The sequence below is a fragment of the Spinacia oleracea genome, chromosome 3 (genome assembly GCF_020520425.1).
Source record: "Spinacia oleracea cultivar Varoflay chromosome 3, BTI_SOV_V1, whole genome shotgun sequence".
Lineage (NCBI taxonomy): Eukaryota > Viridiplantae > Streptophyta > Magnoliopsida > Caryophyllales > Amaranthaceae > Spinacia > Spinacia oleracea.
This window is the reverse complement of record NC_079489.1, coordinates 144,325,420-144,331,419: the sequence shown is the minus strand read 5'-3', so window position 1 is coordinate 144,331,419 and position 6,000 is coordinate 144,325,420.

Here is a 6,000-nt window from a genome sequence, read left to right as displayed (position 1 = left end):
AATATGTACTGTGCTTCTCCTAGATCCTTCATCGAAAAACATTTCCCAAGCCAAATCTTGACAGAGTTCAACATAGGAATGTCATTTCCGATAAGCAATATGTCGTCGACATATAATACTAGGAAAGCAATTTTGCTCCCACTGACCTTCTTGTATACACAAGATTCGTCTGCGTTCTTGATGAAACCAAAGTCACTGACTGCTTCATCAAAACGTATATTCCAGCTCCTGGATGCCTGCTTCAATCCGTAGATTGACTTCTTTAGCTTGCATACCTTTTTAGCATTCTTTGGATCCTCAAAACCTTCAGGCTGTGTCATAAACACAGTTTCTGTTAAAACGCCGTTTAAGAAAGCAGTTTTGACATCCATCTGCCATATTTCGTAATCGTAATATGCAGCGATTGCTAACATTATTCGAATAGACTTTAGCATTGCAACTGGTGAAAAGGTTTCATCGTAATCCACACCGTGGACTTGCCTGTAACCTTTTGCAACCAATCTAGCTTTGAAAACTTCAAGTTTCCCATCCTTGTCCTTTTTCAGTTTGAAAACCCATTTGCTTCCAATGGCTTGGTAGCCATCTGGCAAATCGACCAAATCCCATACTTGGTTTTCAGACATGGAGTCTAATTCAGATTGCATGGCTTCTTGCCACTGCTTGGAGCTAGGGCTCGTCATAGCTTGCTTGTAAGTCGCAGGTTCATCACTTTCAAGTAATAGAACGTCATAGCTCTCGTTCGTCAAAATACCTAAGTACCTTTCCGGTTGAGATCTATATCTTTGCGATCTACGCGGGGTAACATTTCTAGATTGACCATGATTCTCACCAGATTCTTCTAAAGATCTCTGAGTTTCATCCTGAATGTCATCTTGAGCATTCTCTAGAGTTTGTTGTTCGACTCGAATTTCTTCGAGGTCTACTTTTCTCCCACTTGTCATTTTGGAAATGTGATCCTTCTCCAAAAAGACACCATCTCGAGCAACAAACACTTTGTTCTCAGATGTATTGTAGAAGTAATACCCCTTTGTTTCCTTTGGATAGCCCACAAGGATACATTTGTCAGATTTTGGATGAAGTTTGTCTGAAATTAATCGTTTGACGTATACTTCACATCCCCAAATCTTAAGAAAAGACACATTTGGAGGCTTTCCAAACCATAATTCGTATGGAGTCTTTTCGACAGCTTTAGACGGAGCTCTATTTATAGTGAGTGCAGCTGTATTTAGTGCATGTCCCCAAAATTCTAATGGAAGTTCGGCCTGACCCATCATTGACTTGACCATGTCTAGCAAGGTTCTGTTCCTTCGTTCCGACACACCATTCCATTGTGGTGTTCCAGGAGGAGTCAATTCTGATAGAATTCCATATTCTTTCAGATGGTCATCAAATTCATAGCTCAGATATTCACCGCCTCTATCAGACCGCAGTGCCTTAATCTTCTTGCCTAATTGATTCTCTACTTCACTCTGAAATTCCTTGAATTTGTCAAAGGATTCAGACTTATGCTTCATTAGGTAGACATAACCATACCTACTGAAGTCATCAGTGAAAGTGATAAAGTAGCTGAAACCACCTCTAGCATTTGTACTCATTGGTCCACATACATCTGTATGGATTAAACCCAATAGTTCATTTGCTCTTTCTCCAACTTTAGAGAAAGGTTGCTTTGTCATTTTGCCGAGTAAACATGATTCGCATTTACCATAATCCTCTAAGTCAAATGGTTCTAGAATTCCTTCCCTTTGAAGTCTTTCTAAGCGTTTCAAGTTTATATGGCCTAATCGACAATGCCACAGATAGGTGAGATCTGAATCATCCTTTTTGGCCTTTTTGGTATTTATGTTATATACTTGTTTGTCGTGATCTAATAAATAAAGTCCATTGACTAATCTAGCAGATCCATAAAACATCTCTTTAAAATAAAACGAACAACTATTGTCTTTTATTAAAAAGGAAAATCCCTTAGCATCTAAGCAAGAAACTGAAATGATGTTTTTAGTAAGACTTGGAACATGGAAACATTCTTCCAGTTCCAAAACTAGCCCGGAGGGCAACGACAAATAGTAAGTTCCTACGGCTAATGCAGCAATCCGTGCTCCATTTCCCACTCGTAGGTCGACTTCACCCTTGCTTAACTTTCTACTTCTTCTTAGTCCCTGTGGATTGGAACATAAGTGTGAGCCACAACCTGTATCTAATACCCAAGAAGTTGAATTAGCAAGTATACAGTCTATAACGAAAATACCTGAAGATGGAACGACTGTTCCGTTCTTCTGATCTTCCTTTAGCTTTGGACATTCTCTTTTGTAATGGCCTATTCCATCACAATAAAGACAGCTTGATGTGGACTTGTCCTGCTTTGATTTAGCATTGCCCTTGGACTTTCCACCTTTCTTGAACGGTCTCCTTCTAGCCTTGAGTAAATCTTTGGCTTCACAGTCCAGTATTATTTCAGCCTTTCTGACAAGGTGAACAAATTCTGCAACTGTTTCTTCTCTTGGTTCACTTAGGTATAGTTGCTTGAAGCGACCAAACCCACTGTGTAGTGAATTGAGCAAGATAGAGACTGCCATCCTTTCGCTTATTGGTGTTCCTAGTAGACTTAGGCGATCAAAGTATGAACGCATAAGATCCACATGGAACCTCAGTGGGACGCCTACCCTCTGTTTAGTGCGAAGGAGCTGAACATGTGTTTCTTGGACTTCCATCCTATAACACCTGTTGGGAGAACTAACCTTTAGACCAGACATTGATTCAATCAACTCATGGACGTTCAGGTCCCTGTCCTCCGTGCTTCCACGACAGATATCCCTCAGATTCTTGATGAGCGTAAAAGGTTCATAGGCTACAAACCTTTTAGCCCAATCATCAGGGATATTGTTCAGCATGAGACTCATAACCTTTTTGAGATCCGCATCCCAGGCGTAAAATCTCTCAGAGGTCATGTCTCTGGCATAGTAGCTTGGCATGGGATGAGACAGTACATACTCAAGTCGATTGAGTTTGACTATTTCAACTAGCTTAGCTTCCCATTCAAGAAAATTTGCCAGGTTCAGCTTGACCATAAGCTCAGAACCCATGATGATGTTTTGATTGTTGTTTGCCATATTAAAACTACAATTGAAAAGAATAAACAAATAAATAACCATTCACAGTTTCTCTTAATAAACTTAAATTCCAGCATACATGCATAATTCAATGTTTATTAAGCATTTTATTCAAATTATGTGTTCCGGCAGGTGTGAATAAAATGATTCCAAGATCCTAAAATCATTGAAGAACTAAGCACAGTTTGTCGACTTAATCCTAGAACATCTTAGGTAAGCAAAAGCCTTTTGCTAATAGTCTAGAAACTATTCTTGGTTGATAGGTACGTCTAAGAACTTATTAGGTAAACCTATCGAATTTGCCACGACATAAAAGGACTCCTTACTTATATCGTTGAGTTTCACCAAAACTAACATGTACTCACAATTATTTGTGTACCTTGCCCCTTTAGGACCAATAAGTAACACCTCGCTGAGCGAAAACTATTACTAGATTGATGTAAAGGATATCCAAGCAAGTGTATATTTTGGCATGGCACCTTTTAACTCAATTTTTAAGTTTGGAACTTAAGGCTCTTACTATGTTGGTTAGATTTTAAGTGAACTAAAATCCTTAATCATGCAACATAATCAAGCTTTTGATCTCATGCATTTTAAGACATATTTAAAACAATAAATAACTTAAAACATGCATAAGATAAATGTGATCTAGTATGGCCCGACTTCATCTTGAAGCTTTGACTTCAAAGTCCGTCTTGAAAATCTCCGTGGGAGGCACCATTTTCTTCAAATAGGATAAGCTATAACTAATTACAACTATTTGATGGTTCGCAGACCATATTTGAATTGAAAAATAACTTTGGTACTTTAGACCAATTACATTCAAATTAATGGTACGCAGACCATATTTTCTATCCTATTTGGCCATACTAGTCACTTCATAACCTGCAAAACAGTACATATACAATATATATACCATTCACCCATTCATTATCATGAATGGCCCACATAGCTGGTTAGTAAAACACATTATGCATCACGTAAACATTTGCAGCAATTAATCAAGGGCACCAATAATTTACCAATTATTCAGTCCTTATTAATTCTAATCAAGTTGTTTTAACCTTAAGGATTTGTAGACCTAATCAAGAGTTTATGACTAAAAAGCGCTCCCACTTAAACCAATAAATTTATATGCTTTACTAATTTTAAACATAAAAATGTATTTCTAGTCCAACCGGAAACATACAAATTTAATTAAAATTTAAAGCTCATATCAATTTATAATTGAATCCAAAAGTTTAATTTAATTTCAGTTGATATTTAAATTAATTCATGATTTTAATTTTAGTAAAATAATTAGAATAAATAATATTTATTATAATTACAATATTCAAAATTAAAATCAAAGAAAATAATTTAAATTATTAATTTTAAAATTAATTAAAATTACGTGAATTGAAATTTTCAAATTAAACATTCAAAACGATCTAATCGTAACGCAAACACCCTACGCATTGCACGCCCATGGGCCGCACGCACACAGCCATTGCTGGCCATGTGCGCGCAGCCCATGCGCTCGTCGCATAGCTGCTGCATCCCCATCGCAAGCCTCCGCACGCATTGGTGCTCGCTGCGCGCGCCAGCGCTCATCGCACGCGAGCTATCGCTCGCAGTGCGCGCGCGACATCGCTCGCTGGGCGCGCGAGCCATCGCTCGTTGGGCGCGCGACATCGCTCGCTGGGCGGGCGACATCGCTCGCTGTGCGCGCGAGCAATGCTGGCTGTGCGCGCGAGTCCTCGCTCGTTGTGCGCGCGAGCAATGCTGGGCGCAACGCTCGTGGCACGCGAGCTTGCGCTCGCTGCGCGCGAGGCTGCGCGCTCTTGTGCGAGGCAGCGCGCGTTGTGGCGCAGCTCGCTTGCTGCCCACACGCGACTGCCTTGGCTCGCCCTTCGCCCATGCCCATTCGTCCATTGCTCGTGGCACACGACACAAGGCAGGGCTGCTGCCTTGTGCTCGTGCACTACGCCCTTGCTCATTGCATTCGTGCCGCACGGGCGACGAGCTCCCTTGCTCGTCGTCGCATGCCCGCATTATACAACACCCCTTAAGGGTAACACGAAGCGTCCATTGCTTCGTGCGTGCAAGTTTTATGAACGAATCGCATAAAAATTTAAAATTTATATTTAAAATTAATGACAAATTAATAAATAATATTAATTTCATAATTTTAGGGCGAAAAAATCGAAAATTTATTATCCAATTGATTTCCGATTGTTATGGATTCAAGTCTAGGTCATAAAAATTTAAAATTTATCATAAATTTACAATTTTTATGGTGGTTTTTAATCATAGGTTTCTAATTAAATTACAATTAATCATGAAAATCAAATTAATTCTAAATTATTCTAATTTTCAACAAATTAATCATAATTACAAATTAGATTGCATAATTAACAAGACTAGGCATTCAAACTTGTTAAACATATGCAGTAGGTCAATCAAAAATTCAAGATTTATCAACAAGAATCGCAAATATTTAATTTAACATCTTAAATTTACGAAATTTTGCATTCGAAAAACTAAAACCTTCGAAAAGTCATAGTTAGGCTTCGAATTTGAGAATTCTGGGTTCGGCAGAAAAAAAAAATTTTGTCAAAATTTTAGAATGCCTTTTACATGCGGAATTGACACAAAAATCACTCAATTTGGATGAGTAACGAAGAAACTGCCGAAAAACTGCGTACGTATAATTAAATAAACGCAATTTGCAATTAATTAACAATTACGAAAATTAATCACCCCTTTTAATTCTTGCAAATTTGTAATATTTAACCATGTTCATGCAATTTAGATTATGAAAATAATAAGGGGCTCGTGATACCACTGTTAGGTTATGATACATATGACATTACATAGATCATGCGGAAACAACCATTAACCCAGGACA